The sequence below is a fragment of the Camellia sinensis genome, chromosome 1 (genome assembly GCF_055761805.1).
Source record: "Camellia sinensis isolate YWXY chromosome 1, ASM5576180v1, whole genome shotgun sequence".
Classification (NCBI taxonomy): Eukaryota; Viridiplantae; Streptophyta; class Magnoliopsida; order Ericales; family Theaceae; genus Camellia; species Camellia sinensis.
Window position 1 is genome coordinate 45,469,029 of NC_138961.1, and position 20,885 is coordinate 45,489,913.

General features: G+C 34.5%; 1 pseudogene; it reads right to left on the reverse strand.

The window, feature by feature from the left end:
• Nucleotides 1-2,528: 2,528 nt before the first annotated feature.
• On the reverse strand, nucleotides 2,529-9,068 carry LOC114287356 (uncharacterized; annotated as a pseudogene).
• Between the last annotated feature and the right edge of the window lie 11,817 nt (nucleotides 9,069-20,885).

Genomic DNA, 20,885 nt, shown 5'->3' on the forward strand with positions numbered 1-20,885 from the left:
TCTTCTCCCATAAGTCTCTTGTGCCAAGGCGGTCGTGCGTGCCAAGTTTCGTGCTAATCCGACGCCGTTTGGTAATTTTGGGGCGTTAACACCTCGAATTCTAAGTTTCTTAAGAAACTAGTTTGTCTAGAGTGAAATCCGGCTCTAAGTCTCAAACCGGGAACCCAATTCGAGTCTCGTCTCCTCCTACAAGTCTCTTGTGCCTAGGCGGTCGTGTGTGCCAAGTTTCGTGCTAATCCGACACCGTTTGGTGATTTGGAGCGTCAACACCTCGAATTCTAAATTTTTTAAGGAACTAGTTTGCCTAGCGTAAAATCCGGCTCTAACTCCCAAGAGTCCTGTCTTCTTCCATAAGTCTCTCATGCCTAGGCGGTTGTGTGTGCCAAGTTTCATGCTACTCCAACGCCGTTTGGTGATTTTTGGGCGTTAACACCTCGAATTCTACATTTCTTGAGAAACTAATTTGTCTAGAGTGAGATCCGGCTCTAACTCCCAAACCGGGAATTCGATTCGAGTCCCGTCTTCTCCCACAAGTCTCTCGTGCCTACTGGTCATATGCGCCAAGTTTCATGCTACTCTGACGCCGTTTGGTGATTTTGGGGCGTTAACATTTTGAATTCTAAGTTTCTTAAGAAACTAGTTTGTCTAGAGTGAAATCTGACTCTAACTCCCAAACCGGGAACTCGATTCGAGTCTCATCTTCTCCCACAAGTCTCTCATGCCTAGGCGGTCGTGTGTGCCAAGTTTCGTGCTAATCTGACGCTGTTTAGTGATTTTGGGGCGTTAACACCTCGAATTCTAAGGTTCTTAAGAAACTAATTTGTCTGGAGTGAAATCTGGCTCTAACTTCCAAACCGGGAACCCGATTTGAGTCCCATTTTCTCCCACAAGTCTCTCGTGCATAGGCGGTCATGTGTGCCAAGTTTCATGCTACTCCGACACCGTTTGGTGATTTTGGGGTGTTAACACCTTGAATTCTAAGTTTCTTAAGAAACTAGTTTGTCTAGAGTGAAATTCGGCTCTAACTCCCAAATCGGGAACCTGATTCGAGTCCTGTCTTCTCCCACAAGTCTCTCGTGCCTAGGCGGTCGTGTATGCCATGTTTCATGCTAATCTGACGCCGTTTGGTGATTTTGGGCATCAACATCTCGAATTTTAAGTTTTTTAAGAAACTAGTTTGCCTAGTTATGTGCATTGTTTTCTAGACTCTTGAAATATTTCTTGTGCATCATGTACATCTCATTTGCATTTAAGCATGCCAACAGAAGTATGTTATTCACTTACCTTATTACAACAAATTACGTTATGCAAGCAGCTTCTAATTTTAATTAATATGTTGGAATATTTTGGGGCATCAACACCTTAATATTTAAAGAAACATGTTAACAATGTGAGGGCATTAATGGCAGCAAAAACATATGAAGTTTAAGCTACAAAGTGGATCCCATTGTGTATTTGTGCACATTGACACTAGGCATAAGGAAATACACTATTCACGATGCCTTAGTACATGTGCAATGTAGTTACTCTCTAACAAAGCCAAACTTTTAACAAAAGATTCCAACCCTCAATATTATGAAATAATCAGAGTAAAGCTTTTGCACTATTTTCACAAAGGAATTAGACATAGCTATATCAGAGTTTTAGCCCATTCATAAAATGCTAACAATTTGATAAAGATAAATAAGCATTTCAATGCATCTTCCACAATTGAAAGAATATCATTCTTGGGGAAGTTTATAAACTTATAGTTATCAATTCTTCAAAACATATATTTATTAGTACACAGACAACATGTTTTTGGTCAATCTTATGTTGTTTGTCCTGCACTGGAAAACAAAATAGCTTAGTAATGAGGGTAAATAAAACACTACCACTTCGATATTCCCAAGAGCAACATCCAGCTTCTTAGACAGCTCAGAATTTTCATTTTTTAAGGCTACAATCTACAATAACTTAGAAATAAGGAAATAAGATTACAGGATTTGTGAAGAACAAAAAGGCACGACAAGGCACTAAAGAAATATAACCTTCTTTTGTGAGTCAATATACAAGCTTTTGTAGTTGGGATCAGCAGAAAGGCTGTCACTTTGGAAGTGTCCCTTGGGTGCCTGCTAAACATTTTGATGAAAACACACATACAACAAAATAAATAAATAAATGAAGAAAAATATTTTAATCAAAAACTCAAGAACAATGGCAAAAGATAATGAGGTTGGTGCCAATTAATTAAATGCCTTAGACTTCAATTCTTCTACAGCTTGAACAAAGATGCTGAATATGCCGAATATGGATATGTAAATATGCATCTATAGTTTGAGAGAGAGAGAGAGAGAGATGATGGAAGAAAGAAAGAAAATCCATCCATAGATGTTTGCTAATAACATTTAGGGTAAAAAAATCCTAAATTGCATTTGTTGTTTGGATAGAGAGTTTTGGGTAACTTTGGTGCAGACTAGAGAAACACCAATTTTGTTTTCAATTATTTTGCTTTGAAAATTTCTTTTACCATATAACAATTTTGGAATTCAGAATCTCACTTTTGATGACACAATATCTACATATAAGCTCATGATAACTACATACACTAACACAAAGATCTAAAAATTTACAAAATTCAAATTCTTAGAGAAATGGCAACTTAATGGCACATTCCCAGGGGCATAGAAAGGATAATAAAAACTATTGAAATTGATTTAGATATAATAAGATACCTTTATGAGTACATCTGCGGCCAAAATTATGAAAGCCTATATAGGCCCTGTTTGGTACAGCTTTTTTTCAGCTTATTTCAGTTTTCAGCTTAATTTAAGTTATTTTGATGTGTTTGGTTTAACTTAACAATGCAGCTTATAGCTTTTTGTAAGTTAGAAATCAGTTTATTCTTTGAGTGTGGCAGGAGAAGCTTAATTTATAAGTCAGAAATCAGCTTATATTCATAGTTATAAGCTATAAGCTGTTAAGGCATAAGCTATAAGCACTTTTCCACAGCTCTACCAAACAGGGCCATAATTTGCCTTGACAGCACCATTATTGTACACCAAAAGAGTTGGAAGATTACAATTTGGATAGTTAGGAATGCAGTCAGTAGATATTATTTTAACAAATTTTGTTGCCGGGTATTTTGTTGCCAGCTGTTCCAAGCATTGCAGAAGAAGTCCACATTCTGGGTATCCATAAAAAATTTAAACAGATATATCAACACACTCATGGATACACATTTACAAATGTATAAGAATCTAAAGAGGAATAATAAAAAGAACCCAAACATCTGGTGGAGCCTGGGAAACCTCGCGTACAAAATCAGATCCAGAAATTGGAACCACTGATCCATACCTCTGAACCTTAGCTGCTTGTCTCAACTCTCCCAACCTCTTATTCCTTTTAATACACACCATGCAATCAAATTAAGAAATATTCAATTAAAACATAAATTTTAAGGAAATAAGAGCATCTGCAATCTTTCACCAATTCTTTCATCAATTTGATAAATAAAGAGCAGTGAGCTCCAATCATTTTATCAAACTTGTATCAAATCAATGAGTGGCAAAATTTTCACCAAATCAAGGATGAACTAAATTCTTCATCAAATTTTCAACAGTCATATTATTAGTAAAAAAAAAGTAAGGATTGTTGTGTTCCATACCAAATCAAGCATCTAACCAAAATTTCACTCAAATTGCTGAAGAGGAAGAGTAAGGATTGGAGATGCTCTAATCTGATAATAAATATACCAAAAAAAAAAAAAAAAACCCATAAAAAGATAGGTCCAATTTATGTTGATGCCATATAGTTCATGGAACATTTGTCAGGAAATTAGGGCTCCAATTATCTTCAATGAACTGTTACCACGAAGTTGGGGACAATCCTTCAAGGGTTTTGATTAAGCTACTAGGGGAGGAAAAAAAAAATTCACCTTTTTCAGGTAAAAAACCAAAATAAATAGCAAAAAGAAACTCAATTTAACTGAGCCAATAAACTATATGAGTGAAAACAGTTAGGGTTTATTTTTGGGTTTCCTTCGGATTCCTGGGAAACCAAACGCATAATTAGGAGAATCAGAAGACGGAAAATGATACATGTACTCTTGAAGGAAGCGATCGTCATCGAGATCAGGATCGTCTTGGAGTTGTTCTTCGGTCGTGTCATCGATCCAAGCTTTGTCTTTCTGTTTAGAGTCTTCATCCTCGGTGGGCTTGAAGGATAGGGGCTTGAATACAGGGGGCTTTCAAGGGAGGTTTCCCAATTTTCACTGAACATTGTTGTAACAACCCTCATACTGTTTACTGATTAGGGACTGATTGATTACTGATAATCACCGATTACTGCTAAACAGAACTGATAATGACTGATAACTGACTGATAATTGAACTGATTAAAGTACTGAACTGACTGACTGAAATTGGAAACCGAATTGATTGAGTATATGTTAGTTAAATTGCATTCTATCTGTTTGCCTGTATGATTATCTATTCATGCTTATATGTTTAAACTGCTAATTGAAGGCCTTATCGGCGGCCGAATTAGAAACCGATTGATGTTCCGTGACCCTCATAATTAATGTGATTTTATGGTATATTTATCTGAAAACTGATTAGGTATGATTAAATTAGATTAAAATAAGCTAATTAAAGAGTTGGACTTAATTACCGTTTTTCCCTTGAGTGGGCCACTATCTCTACACTTTGAGCTCATTATACTTGAGCCAAAAACATTTCCATCAGCCATATCTCTTGTTCTAGCCGACCTTGAGGAAGAGTGAGTGAGAGTTTGTGTAGTTCTTGAGATTTGGCTTAAACAACTTAGAGAATTGAAGGTTGATTGTTGCTTTGTGGTCCTACACTCGTAATTGAGGCTCTAGGTAAGAGAACTCAACCTTTATTGATGTGTTTGAGCTAGTTCTTGCATGATTCATGCCTCATTTGTAGAGCTAAGCCATGATTTGGTTCATTAATGGTGGATTGAAGCTCATCTCTTGCATGCATGTTAGTATTGTTGCATTTTGAGGTTGATTACATGGACATTAGTACATGCATGCTCATATTGTTGTTATAGACCATGTTTTCATCTGGTTTTGAAAAGAAATGAGCTCATTTGAACAAGCTTTGGAGCTTTAATTTGGTTTAAAACTCATGCATGACATGTTTGAATGTTATTCTTGAAAATGGGTTTGAATGTGGTTTTAATTGACTCACCTTTGGGGCTTGAATTCATAAATTGAGCTTTGAAACTTGTTATACATTGAATTTAGTGATGTTTTCCAGAATTTGGGCCCAAGAGGTCGAGTTTGGAGTGGTAGAATGCTTGGTTTGAGCTTGGGAGGCAGATCTGGAAATTCCAGATTTGGCTTCCTCGCTCGAGCGAAGGATTCCCCGCTCGAGCGAGCACCTTTGTCCAGGGCTCCGCTCGAGCGACCATCGAGCGACCATCGCGCGTAAAATCTCAGCATCCAGTACTTTTACTGTTTTGCAGACCGCTCGAGCGAAGGATTCCTCCCTCGAGCGAATCCTTTGATTTTGGACTTACGCTCGAGCGGAGAAAGTCTCGCTCGAGCGAAGCTCCTATTTTCAGCAACTTTGCAAAATGTTTTCTAAGTGTATTTTTGCATCCTCATCCCATCCTAGGCATTCTTAGGCCTAGTTTAAGACATTTAGATGAGGATATCGTTGTAGAACACACCAAGGCAAATTAGGGATTAAGTTATGATATTTCCCCAACTGTGTAGCTTAGTGTGTTCAACCTGTGAACTGTGTAGGGTTGGCAACTGGGGAGACACGCTCTAGCATACTGTAGCCTAGAACTCTGTGAGTAACGATTGTGTAAAGATATGTTCACAAATGATTATTTTCTGAACAACTGAACTGTACTGTTTTCTGAACTGATTACTGTTAACTGAATGAATGTATGTCCTTTATTTCTGAACTGTACTGTGGCATCCTTAGCACCTACTGTTTACTGTTACTGTTACTGTTACAGAGATCTCTGTTGGTTCTCTCGTGGAACCACTACTGTTTACTGACTGATGGCCATCATTACTGTTCGGTCTTTTAAGACCTACTGTTACTGTTATGCTAATGGATGTACCACATATGACTGTTTACTGCACTGAACAACTGAAATACTGATTGAAGTGAACTGTTTTCATTACTGTAAGGACATTCATTCTAAACCCCTTTACGCTTTATGTTATTCACTGGGCTTTAGCTCACTGCTCATATATATATGTAGGTGTACAGGCACCAGACCGCAGCTAGAGGCGTCAGGGTTACTCCAGTCTTGTCAAGCCAGCCTTTGTGCCTCACTGCGAGGTTCCGAGTTGCCATGCTATGGCTTGGGGGTGTTTTGTTTGTTTTTCCCCCTTCTGTACTGTTTTACTGTTCTGTATAGACCGAGTGTTACTGTACTGTTACATAGGGTTGAGTCCCTAGTCTGAATGATTGTAAATATTGTGTATACTGTTCTGTACTGTTTGTATATGTATGAATGCATGAAAAATCTTTTTGGCATACAGACTGTCACAGCTCATTGGACATTGTTTAATTACTGTATTGGCTTCCGCCAGGCCCTGTACTCTGTTTTACTGTATCACTGTATCTGCAGGCCTTCGGTAATCTCGGATTACTGGCCGGTTACGGTGCTAAACCCATAGGGCCGGGTTTGGGTCGTAACAATTGTCTCATTGAGTCGAAGCTCCTTCCACGTTCTTGTACATATAGTGATAGTTCGTTATTTTTGAATCTCCGATCAACTCTCTCTCTCTCTCTCTCTCTCTCTCTATAGTATCGTATTTTAGGAATTTTTTGTTAGGGATTGGGGATTTGAGATCGTGAGAAACAAAAGGGGGAAAGAAAGAGGGGGAATTAGAAAGAGTGGGAAAACGAAAACAAAAAGAAGAAAAGAAGAGGAGAGTTAGGATAGGCAGTCATTTTATTTATTTTTTGTTAAAATAAATTTATTTTTTTATAGTTAATGAATTTTTTTTTTCATTTTTTTTAGTTACTAAGGTTGAAAAATTATTTGTTTCATTTTTATTTTAATGAAAAAAAGTTTTTTTTTTATTTGGTAGAAGTAGGGGTAATATTTCAATGAAAAATATTATCAGTTAAAATAAAGTTAATTTTTTCTGGTCAATGAAAAATATTTTTTTGCGGCCCATTTTTTTTGGTTACTAAAAATCAGGAAATAATTTTTTATGGTAGAAGAGAGGGAACGGCAGTAGTGGTGAATGTGGTGGATAAGAGGTGGTGGTGGTGGTGGTGGTGGTGGTGGTGGTAATGGCGAAAGAGATTAGTGATGAAGTTGTAGTAGTGGTTGAAGAGATGGAGTGGCGGTGGTAGAGGAGAGGTAATGGTAGTCGTAGTGGCAATAGTGGTGATGGTGGTAGTAAAGTGGTGGCGATAGTGGTAGTAATGGTAGTCGTAAAGGTGAAGTGGCAACAGTGGTAGTAGTAGTGGTAGTGGAATGACATATGCAATAGTGGTGAATGTGGTAAAGGAGATGGGTAGTGAGAGAGAGAGAGATGAGTGAGAGACAGATAGAGAAGAGAGATAGAGAGAGACAGAGACAGTGATGAGTGAGAGAGAGAAAGACAAAGTGGTCGCTAAAAGTGCATTTTCTTGTAGTGGATTGATAAATTGAGAGGGAGCTCGGTAAATAGAGAAGAGATGAGGGAGAGAGTAAGAGTGAGAGTGAGCAAGGCAAACACAGTGGGAGAGAGATAGAGAAAGAGAGAGAGAGAGAAACAAGAGATGACCGAGAGATAGACAAAGAGATAGAGAAAGAGAGCGAAAAGAGATGAACGAGAGAGAGAGAGAGAGAGATAGAAAAAGTGAGAGACAAAAAAAAAAGAGAGATGAACGAGAGAGACAGAGAGAAACAAGATGAGAGGAAAATAGAGAGAATAGAGTGGACAAGAGAGATAGAAACAAAAGAGATGAGAGATAAGAGAGATAGAGAGAAGAGAGATGAACGAGAGACACAGAGAGAGACAGACAGACAGATAGACAGAGAGAGAAGAGGGATGAGTAAAAGAGAGAAAAAGCAGAAACAGAGACATGACGATGAAAAAATGGGTGAAAAGAGACATGTCATATCAAAAGAGTAAGACGACATCGTTTTTTTTAATTTTTCTTGCGACAGAAAAATATCGTTGCATTTATTCAAACCATTTTGTAACTGTATATATATGAAGCTGTCTCAAAGCCATAATATATTTTTTTTTACTTTTTTTTTTTTTTTTGCAATGGTACCTATTACAATCGCAAAAAACTCTTTTTTTTTTTTTTTTTTTTTTGCGACGGCAACTAGTGCCATCGCAAAAACTCTATTTTTTCGCGACAGCAATCTCTATAGCGACCCCGGTTTCTAACTCGACCTTTATGGTGTTTCGGACTCAGGTCTTATGGTTTAATGTTGTTGTTATGCCTCTTCCTCATCTTACTCTTTGAATTTGAGTTTTGGGAAGTCTTGGGCGTGTTCAGAACAGGTTGGTTGGTTGTTGATCTAGAACCTTGTTGCCCAGAATTTTGGTCTTCCGCTCGAGCGAGCCATTTTGCGTTCAAGCGGGGTTTGCAATCCTCCAGTACCTTGTGCGTCTGCAAAAATACTGCAGAAGTGTTTTTCACGCTCGAGCAGGTCTAAGCTCAAGCAGCCCCTCTGGCGCTCGAGCGACTGTCTGAAGTCTATAAAATACTGGACGAGTGTACTCTACGCTCGAGCGGGTAGTGCCTTGCTGTTGTGTCTTGGCGCTCGAGCGGCCTTATTTGCGCTTGAGCGGGTATAATTTTTGTGTCTGATGCTCGAGCATCAATCTATCCGCTCGAGCGGACTGTACGTATATCAAATCGCGAAAGTGACTTTTTAAATCACTTTTTCTGTCATTTCTCTCTTTAAAACTTTCCAAAACCCTAAGTTGAGAGCTTCTCACTCTAAAATACTCTCTCTCTCTCTACATTTTGACCTAGATCTAATGATCTTCTTACCCTCCTTCCTTTAATAAAAAGTTGGAACATCTCAAGATCTACCTTTTCACCCGAGTAGAAGTCGATTTTGTCATTTTTGGAGCTCATCTCTTGCTTGGCTCATCTTCACTTCTTGAGGTAGGGATGTTCTACTCTCCTATATGGGTTTTAAAATAAGTATTAGTCATTTTGTATAAATAGTGGGTTTGTAGAAGATTTGGGAAAAGTCAAGGTTAGGGTTTTGTCATTTGAAAGAGGGGTTTCCTATTTTGGAGTTCCACATGTATGTGAGGTCTTGAATATGGGAATATTTGGGTATATTGTGTGAAGTTTGGCCTTGGGTGCAATGTTTGAGAAAATGGGGAGAACGCCTACTTAGTGTTATACAAATTATTTATTTAAATAATGAGATCATTGTGGAACACATGGAATTGGTTTGGAAATTATGAAATTGGGAGAACTTGTGATCAAATGGTGTAGTTGGATTGATGAATCACTCGCCAATGAAAAATGTGATATATTATCTGTTGAGAAATTTATTTATCTGTCTAGATATATTTGTTTTGGGCTATCGGTGAAGAATAGCCATGATTGTTGTAGAAAATGCATGATGATTAAGTAAATTGAAACTAATCAATTGGAATATGTCATTGAATATGACGGTTGGATGTAAACATTGTATATGTGATTGAATTGGTCATTGTATATGGCAACGTGTTTAAATACATTGTATATGTATCTTTGTTTGGGAAGAGATAGGGGATGTACTCCATTGTTTGGAAGGAGATAGGGGATGGACTCCATGGTTCATTAAGTTGGTCGGAGTGTCTTGGGTGAAAGTCCCGAAATCTTATTTATATTTGGGTGCCAGTTCCCTTGGACGTAGTTCCGTAAAATGGCAAGTTATGGAAGTGTATAATTGATGTTTATGATCGAAGTATTGATAAATGAGTTGTAGTCTCATTTTAACTTGTTTATATGATAATGAACTATGTCAATGGATTGACTTGGGTAAATGACTGGAAATGAATTTAAATATGGGTGCCAATGTTGGTTAATTATGGGAAAAGGTGTATGATGGTTTATAAGTGTTAAACATTTATTGAATGTTCATGTTTTAGTTAATTCTCATATACTGTTTAGCATATCTCTACTGGGCATTGGCTCGCCCTACTTGGGACACCATTTTTCAGGTATAGGTGATATGTCGCCGCCAAGGTCTTAGCTTGGGAGGTTTAAGAGTTGAAGACTCTTTTTTTGTATTTTGTTTTGATGATTAAATGTATATTCAAGCCGAGGGCTTTTCATGTATAGAGTTAGAACTCTCCTTTTATTGTAACTAAGTGATAACTTGGAAAAATATAAGCCCGTAGGGCATATATTTTGTTGATAACATGTAATATTTTTGTATTGAAGACTCTGATGATTGAAAATGTATTTTTTTCCTTAAGTTCATAGAACTTGTGAATGAATGATTTATGTTTTAAATTGAGGGCGTTACAATCTCTACCGTCGCAAATACTCTATTTTTTTGCAACTGCAAATTTTTACCATCGCAAATATTCTCCTTTTTCGCGACAACATTTTCTGCTGTCGCAAAAACTCACCTTTTTAGCGACAGCAAATTATGCCGTCACAAAAACTCACATTTTTCGCGACAGCAAGTTATGCCGTCACAAAAAAGTCATTCTTTGAGACGGCAAATATGCTATTGCAAATGCTTCCGTCTTTTAAACTTATTTTTCTTGTAGGAATGCCTAGTTGGATTCTAACAAATCACTCCTCTTTCCTAAGGTTTGTATTCTATAAAAACTTGCAAATTTACTTGTGGACTATTTGTAAATTTTATTGGATTAAACTTTGGTGTAGGGCCCATCTGTTTAATTTACTGGTGCAACCTACTTTTCATTGGAGCGTGAATAATTAGAACATCCCACCTCACAAGTCACACCATAATTTTGTTTGTCCCCATAATAGTCCCATTGTTGGCACACGATCTTTTTCACTTTCTCTCAGCTTCTTTTTTCCATGTGAGTATAGTACAGGATGATTAAATTGCTGCTCTCTCTTTCTCTCTCTAATAAAAAAAAAAAAAACACTATTTGTCCCTTATGTTGTGTTTGGTTGAGGGATTTGGAGAGAGATTTGGAAAGGGAAAGGGAAAAGGTGTGTGAAACTATGTGAAATGTAGGTATATTTTTTTCATATTTCACCTACCTTTTCCATTTCCCTTTTCAAATCCCTCCTCAAATCCCTCAACCAAACACAGCATTAAAGTTTTTGGTGTCTTGGAGCTTTCAAATTTGAAAGTAGCGTGCGTTTCGGTGAAGGAATTAAACGAAGACTAGTTTGCTCTAACCTCCTCTGAAGGGAAATGACACATATGGTTGGCCAAGTTTGAGATGAATATATACCAACCCAACCAAACATTCATCAAGTACATAGCTTCTTATTTTTTCTTTTTTCTTTCTTATTCAATCAAAGGAAGAGAATACGCCAAGGGAAAATCGCAACTCATAACAATACTGACACAGTTTCAATTATCACGCTTAATAAGAGAATGTCTCATCCATCAAGTCAATTACTTGATTTAGTGTTTAATAAATTATTATATGATCTCTAGTTTGGCCAACTTGTTGTATACCATAGACATATACTAAAACTCAGTACAGTAGTTGTTAAAAATCATATCTACATTGGCCTATAATTGTTCTCAACTAATACCAACTAGTTATATCTAAGCTAGTAAGTTTTTGTTCAATAATACGCATGTATTAAAAAAGAAACTAATCATAACTTGGGGTTTGATTTGGCATAAATCCTTATTGAGGGAGAATTTATTTAGGCCTAGTTTGGGAAGACTAAATAAGTGTACTTTTTGACTTTTTATGAAATATGAGTTGGGTTTGGGTTGGGTTTGAAGTGATGTGTTAGAGAGGTGATGTGACTTAAATAAGATGATGTGACTTAAATATGATAGTAACTTTTTGACTTTTTATCTTTTTTTAATCATGTCAAACTTGGCATTAATACGCATAGAACAAGTGCACGTAGAGTTTTACATTGAGGAAATTGCATTTTAATTGAACAGTAGAAAAATAATTCCATTTTTATCATGGCGAAAGTTTTCCCTATATTTACTACAAGTCATTATTGTGCACCAAACTCGCACAAAAAAAATTCCACTTGTAGTATAATTATTTTATAAATATCCTACTTATTTGCAACTTTCCTTTTACATTTTTTTTCCCAAATCTGAATTTTCTTTTTACATTGGTCTAAAATATATGACTCATTACTTTTGTATTAGAACTTTGAAAGATAAAATGTAGCGTGTCAGTTAATTTCTCCTATTGACAATAAAAAAAGTAGCTATCTAGTAAAAGAGGCCATGGATAGAGTTGGCTTGGTTAGGAAAATGATGCTTTTAAATATAAATATGTTTCATTCATATGTGTAATTTTTTTTTTTTATAATAGATAATAGACATAAAGAGAAATATGATGGATTTATAAAACGAGAAAAATAAGATTGGCATTCTTCTCAAAATAATTTCTAATTTATGAAAAAAATTATAACTTTAATTATTAGAGTTTGTAAAATTTATCATTAATTTAATTTGTTTTTTCAAACATACACTAAATTGTAATCTTTCCTATTAGAAAAATACCTGCCAATCTTTGATCTCAGACCATTCATTATTAACTTTGACGAGGGGACGTATCAAATATTTCCTAGAAATACGGTTCCGTTTGGCTTAGTTTTGAAATTATAATTTGAATCCGTTTAGTTTAGTTTTGAAATTATAATTTGAATCCGTTTAGTTTAGTTTTGAAATTATAATTTGAGTGTGAAATTATGATTTAAGTGTAAAATTGTAAGTTAATTTTTGAATGGAGAAAATTTGTTTAGTTATAAGTTTTGAAAAGAATTTTAAAATGTGTTTTGAAAAGAGTTTTCAGTTGTATTTTAAAATTTTTTGGATTTATTTTTTATTTTAAATATATAATTTTATTTAAATATTTTTATTTTATTTTGTAAATATATATTTTTAATTTTAATATTTTAAACTCAGTACACAACTTCGCACTCAAATCATAACCAAACGCATAACTTAAAACTCAATTCAAAAACTATTTTTAAAACTCATAACCAAACACATAACTCGAAACTCTGCACTACTTTCAAAATTCCACACTCAAATTATAACCAAACACATAGCAAAAAAATTAAAATATTTAAAAACATACTTATAAAATAAAAAAATATTTTAAATAAAAATTATATATTTAAAATAAAAATAATTTTTTTAATATTTAAAATATTTTAAAAAATATAGCACACAAATGTATGAGATATGGCGCACATTAAAATAAATAAATAAATATTTAAAATACAAAATATTCACCCTAAAAATAAAATTAAGAAATTTGTTAAATATTTTAAAAAAATAACTCCAAAAAATTTCAAAATACAACTCAAAATTCAAAATATAAGTCAAAACTCTTTTCAAAACTCATAATCAAATAAATATTTTTTTTTCAAAACTCAACTCAAAACTCATAACTTAAAACATGACTCCACACTCAAATCATAATTCTAAAAATAATTTTAAAAAATTAAAATTTATTTTGAATAGAATTTTGAAAAGAATTTGATTTTGAGTTTTGAAAAGAGTTTTGAATTGAGTTTTGAATTATGTGTTTAGTTACGAGTTTTGAAAATAATTTTTAAATTGAGTTTTAAGTAGTTTTGAATTGCGTGTTTGGTTATAAATTTAAAAAAAAAATTCATTAGAATTATAATTTCAAAAGAGAACCAAACACAACCAAAAATTCTCAACAATTTTTAATGTATAATAATCTTTCAATAGTAATTTAAGGATGGTTTACTTCAAAATATAATCAATTCTTCATAAAATTCATAATTTGTTATATATGTGTTTCAGAACATGCTCAATTATGAGTCCATTATTGAAATACATATCTATAAAAAAAAAAAAAAAAAATCAAAATAATTATACATAAATCTCATATAAACTTATGTATCATTAGGGTTTTTAAAATTATGAGTTCTTTTGCTAAAAATGAATCCTCTAGTTTCGCCTGAAAATTGTATATAAAAATTATGCTTATATAATTATCATTTAAAAATAAAAAAATAAAAGTAAATAAAAAAAGAGAGAGAAGAATAAGGAGGAAGAAGTCTAATAAATTATAATCAACGTGTAGTCCACAAAACCCACCCTAAAAATAAAATTGAAACACAGTGAAACAATTTCATTAATGACCTGATCAAATTTATTTTTTATGATTGATTCTCCATTTAAAATTTATTTTTAAAATAAAATATAAAAAAATTTTATGTGAGATTCTCTAGAGTGACCGTCGATGATTTCAAATTTGGAACGTTGCACTCGAGAGATTTTGGTGGAGCAGCTCTTATTACATGCTTTTTACTTTTTTGCTTTGTTTCAGTGGGCATAGAAAAGTAAAACTTGAGAATCATTCCGGCATGACCAAGTTGATGGAGCAATTATTCGTGCCCATGGTGTCACAAAAAGATTAAGATTAGTTCATGAACCGTGATTGAGACCCACGACCCTCACTGGCACCTCATTGGTCTAAATTTTTTATTTATTTATTTTTTTTCTCTTTTCTTTCGTTTACCAATCTCTATGTGTAAATGGGGGTGGGGGAGATGGGGGAGTAGGGGTCCAGAGCATTAGTATTAGATCATTGGACTTTTCTTAAGTGTGCAACTTACACTTTACACTTACGTTTTTCTGTTTGCTGTCATGTTTTATGTTTACACCTTCCACTTACACCTTTTGTGTTGGCTGCATATGGTGTGCAACCTTAAGGAGTTGCACACCATAACAGCACCCTAGATCATTTTGTGATATTTAGTTTGGAAAGACTAAATAAGTGTACTTTTTGACTTTTTTTGTATTATGTGTAGAAAAAGTAGAGAGGAGATGTTGATTGATGTGACCCAAAAAAGATAAAAAGATGAAATAAGTGTACTTTTTTCTTTGTAGCCAAACTTGGCCTTATTATTTTATGGTGTCTTTTGGAAAGTAGGTTAGCTTTTTGACTTTTTGATTTTTTTGACTATTTTAGTTTGGGGCTAAAAAGTCTGATTTGAAAAGGGCTTTTGACTTTTTTGTGAGAGAAAGAATGTAATGATTATGGGTTGGATGTGATATTTTGTCTTATTGAGCTAAAAAACCTATTTTATTTTTTTGTGACTATTTTAACAAAAAAAAAATCCTAAAAGCCTCTTCCCAAACAGAGGCTATGTTAATAATTGGAAAGACAATCGAAAGTGAAATTTAATAATAAGTAATACTGCATACTTAAAAAATATTCACAAAATTATATAGAAAAAAAAATTTAATGGGGTTTACAATACATTCATTATAAGTGTGACACATATTTCATTAATTTTAAATCTACACACTACTCACTTTCGAGATAAGATTCGGAGTAAATTTTTAGATTAGGCTTCTTTTATATTCACATCTCAACATGAGAAAATTTGAAAGGCCCATGGAGCCCATCATATGTCTTGTTTTGATAATTCAAACCATTAATTTTTTAGGATTCATTGAGTAGAATATTCATTTAAAAATTAAGATAATCTAACATCGGTATCTATATATTTGAATTAAATTTGTATTACAAAAAATAAATAGTTATTCTTAAAATTATAGTTGTCGTCTATTTTTTAAAAACTAATATGATTCAAACATATAGCTATTGGTAGGGGTGTAATTTTGGCCAGAGGCTCACGGGCGACTCGAGGCCTGCCCGCAACCTGAGGTGGGCTAGGCCTGTTTAGGCCCGTTTAGGCCCAGGCCCAAGCCTAACCCGAGGCCTTGGGCCAGGGCCATCGTTTTGAAGCCCGGCTCATGGGCTCGCCCAAAAGCCCGGCCTGAGGCCCGGCCCGCTTGGCCTACTCGAGACCCAGTGTTATTTTTAATGGAAATAATAAATTTTTGGTGAAAAAAATAAAAAAATAAAAATAAAATTGTTTAGGCCCGCCCAAAACTTGAGCCCAGGCCCAAACCCAGAGGCCCGGGCCACTGGCACGTCGAATACCCCTGGACTTGGGCCTGGGCCTAGCTTTCTAGCCGATGAGCAGGCCCGGTCTGGCCCGATTTTTGGCGAAAGCCTGCAAGGCCCAACATGGGCTAGGTTGGGCCGGGTCGGGCCAAAATTACACCATGATGTCTAATTATCTTTATTTTTTACATAAATATTCTATTTAACAAATTCAAAAAAATGAACAGTTTGAATCATCAAAATCGAATCTATAATAAACCTATTAAGCTCAAATACTTTTTTAATTTAAGATGACAACTTGAAAAAAAGTGAAATTCAAAATTTTTATAGGCGATAACATTTGGTTTGTGGCAGGAAGTGGTATTCATGGGGCACCGAATAATTTTCTAGTTGCCATTCCTACCAATTGATGTATTAGAGGAATTTCAATAGTTGTCAAAACTATTTTTTGACCAACTGCAGTGTTAAAATGCCATTTGTTTTTTTCTTCCTTCACATTAGAGCTCCAATAATGCATGTCATTTTGACACAGCTTTCATATTAATTTTTAACCATTGGACTCATTTAAATAGGCTTCAAGTCTACTTTATTTTATCAATTCAATGCTTAGTTACTCCCCCCCTCCCCCCCCCCGCGGCGTTTTTTTTTTGGGTCTTCAACAGCACCATCTTTCAAAATTAAGGAGTTGGGATAAAATGAATTAAACATCAATTTCAATTAATGCTCCATTTGTTTGGGTATTTTTTTTGGACAAATTACAAAAAAATCTTAGAATTTAGCTTGTTTTTCACATTAAATCTCAATATTTTAATTTTAACAATTTAAATCTTGAATTTTTAACCGTGTCTTAATGTTGATCCTCCGTCTATTTTCGTTTATTTTTGTTAACTTTTTACATTTATTTGATGCACGTCACTTTTTAATTCGTCTATAATTATTATAATTATTTTATTTTTAAATTACTTTTTTCCTGTCAACTCTCTCTCTCTTATTGGATTCGTCCTTATACTCTCGCTCTCTCTCTCTGTGCAAATCCATTTCTAACCTATACACACACACATTACATATATATATATATATATATATTCACTATTTCTTATATTCACTCTCTACAAATCCATTTCTAACCTATACATACGCACACATTATACACACACATATATATTTTCTCTCTCTCTCTCTCTCTCTATATATATATATTTTATGAGTGAAGATTACAATGAAACGGATCTAAAAGAGATAGTGAAGGAGTGTGGCAGATCTAAAGAAATAGAGATGTGGGAGTAACGAATTCGAGTGAAACGGTGAGGGCGGTGACAGATCTGAGGGCAGAGGGCGATGGATTTCAGCAATATCCTTCATTGTTCCACTACCACCACCTTCTACCGAGCTCAGCGTAGCTATTCATTCACCATTGGGTCTCTCTTTTTTATCTGCCGGAGCTATGCGTTTCTGGGAGAGTTTCTAGTAGAGAATGGCAAGGAAGAAGAGACAGGCGATGGTGAGGGCTCCGGCGAGGATGGGTGGGATGAGGTTGAAATGGGGATGTGGGTTATGTAGGGAAAGGTCGGTGGATGGTTCCGATGGTTGCAGCGCCGAAAAATCTAGGAATGGTGGTGGTTATATATATATATATGTAATGTGTGTGTATGTGTAGGTTAGAAATGGATTTGCAAAGAGCGAGAGTTGATAGAAAAAAAGAAATAAAATAAAATAAAATAAAATAAAATAATTTAGAAATAAAATAATTTAATAATTATGAACGAATCAAAAAGTGACACGTGTATTAAATAAGTATAAAAAGTTAACAGCAACAAACGGAAACAGACTGAGGGTCAACATCGGGAAAAGATTAAAAATTCAGGGTTTTTTCCCGATTAAAAATTCAGGGTTTAAATTGTTAAAATTGAAAAGTTGAGATTTAAAGTGAAAAATAAGCAAAACCTTAGGTTTTTTTTTTTTTTTTTTTTTTTTTTTTTTTTGTAATTTGCCCAAACATTTTTTACGAAATTTTTTTTTAGAAAATGTTTTATAGAGATATTTTTCTATGTTTAGTGGTGGTGATGGAACGAAGTGGAGATGGAGATGAGGGGCATGGTGGTGGGGCGATGGCAATGGTGATAATGACAATAATGGCAGCAGCGGTGATAGTGATAGTGGTGTGGTGGTGAAGGTGAGAGTGGCGGTAGTGGTGAAGTGACGTTAGTAAAACTTTAGTTCAAAAAACGTTTTTACCTTTTAAAGGTAGAAAACATTTATCGCCTATATAGACTTGCTTTCTGTTAATTTTCGTTTTCTATTATACCAAATACAAAAATATATAAAAATATTTTTTCAAAAAATATTTTTTACTCAAACAAACGGAGCATAAAAGATAAGAACTAAAACATGACTTAGGCCTCGTTTGGGGACTTACTTTTTTAGCCAATTAGTCAAAAAGTTACTAAATTAGCCAAAAAACCAACAACTCATACCAAAAAGTCAAAGATTCTCTTTTCTCTCTACTTTTTGCACATCTTTTCGTAATTAGCCAAAAACTAATCCCAAACATACAAGTTTTTTTTACCTACATTTTTAATCAAATAGCCAAAAAGTTACTAAATTAATCTGTTTCCTTAGGATTATTTTGCGTATTACTTATTACCAAAAAAAACTACAAAAAAATAATATAATATAAATAAGTTAATAAATTAATAAACAACCTATTTCTTGCATTCCCAAAAGAGGACTTAGAAATTGTTAGCCCGAAATTAGGTAATGATGCATTGTCAAAAGAATTAGGTAGTGATAGCTACTTTAATCTCCAATAAAAGATGGAAGTCATCTCGGATTATGATTACTCATACCATCACCAAGGGTGGTGGCCCAGTGGTGAAGGCATTACCTTCTCACAGTCATGAGTTAAGTTCGACTCCTGTAGAGCGCAAAAATCCTGAATTTTCTAGGGGCTCTCTGCGGAGACCTCGCGCTGTACTCCGATCGAAACTTGTCTATGGCTGGGGCGGTTGATAAGCTCCACTGGTGCCTTTGTGGTAGGTCCCTTCCTATGAGTCGGGTTAAATCAGGCCGACAACCGGCTATCCCAGGAACTATGGCTGGGGCGGTTGATGAGCTCCACTGGTACCTTGGTGGTAGGTCCCTTCCTATGGGTTGGGTTAAATCAGGCCGACAACCGGCTATCCCAGGACCTATGGCTGGGACAGTTGATGAGCTCCACTGGTGCTTGGTGGTAGGTCCCTTCCTATGGGTTAAGTTAAATCAGGTCGGCAACTGGCTATCCCAGGACCTGGGCCTACGGAGGTCGTGATGACCCTCACAGAACCTCCTTTTTTTATATTCAAAAAAAAAAAAAAAGAAGAGATTACTCATACTATTAGTACCATAGGCAAAAATTGCTAGCTTAAAAGTTGATACAATAATAAAATAAAAAAGGAAAGCACCGACTAAAGAAATTTGAAGTGTTTGACAATAGGACTAAGTTTTGCGAGATTCTATTTTTACGCATCAAATTATTTTAATACAAAACTCACTATCTCAAAAATACTTGCACATTATTCAATCTTTAAAATTCTAATACTAAACCTTAACCACCACCCACTACCACTATATATGTTTAATAGTAGTTCTCCAAGCAAGCGTTAGTGATTTGATGGTTGATATATTAGTTCGGTAATTGATATATGAACAAACAATATTTTTGGAGAAGTTAATATCTGAATGGTAAGAGAAAGTGTAAAAGAGACTGGAGGTGCCGAAAAGAAGGGTGGGGAGGTTGATGGTACTAAGATGGGGGTAGCAACAAGGGAATGCAATGAGGTGGTGCTTGATGGGTGTGGGTGTCAGTGTGGTTGGGGTGGTGGCGGGGGATTGTTTTGGTTGGCTGGGGTGGTTTGAGGATTAGGGTTTGAGATAGAGAATATAAGATATTTTTGTAATTTTATTTTAAGATAAAATTGTGATTAATTCTTTTTATGGTGCTAAATTTGTGACTGAGCAGGAAGAATGTGAAAATAAAATTTCTCGAGTTTTTGACCTTTGTAATGAAAAAATGATTATCTTATGAGTACTTTTATAGGTAAATTATGTAAATAGTCCCTGTAGTTTACACGATGTGTCAATTTGGTCCCTATAATTTCAATTTACTTGATTTTGTCCCTTAATTTAACGGATTGTGTCATTTTAGTCCAATAAATAACGGTTGTTAAGTTAATTTAACGGAAAGTCAAACAATGTGTCAATTTGGTCCTTGTACTTTACATGATGTGTCAATTTGGTCCCTGTAGTTTCAATTTTCTCAATTTTGACAGGGACTAAATTGACACATTGTGAAAATACAAGGACCAAATTGACACATTGTTTGACTTTCCGTTAAATTAACTTAACAACCGTTATTTATTAGACTAAAATAACACAATCCGTTAAATTAAGAGGTAAAATCGAGCAAATTGAAACTACAGGGACCAAATTGATACATCATGTAAATTACAGGGACTATTTGCATAATTTTTCCTACTTTTATTTAAAAGTGAGAGTTTTAAAAACTATTTTCAAATTTTTTTTTAAAATGCAACAAGTTTTGGATTTTTAAAATATATGATCAAACAAATTTTCAAATTTTACAAAAAAATTCTATTTTTAAAATAATCTTTTAAAATTGATTCTAAAAGTCAAACCAAATGGACCCTTTCTTTTTTTCCCTTGATAAGTCTAGATAACCAAACACTGAAATTATAGAGCCAAACATCACTAATATACAGGTAAGATTGGTGCAAATAAAATTATAGAGCCAGTGCTCAAACTTTAGTTGCTATTAATTAGTTTAGCTAATAAATCACAACATGGTTTTATAAAAATTAAA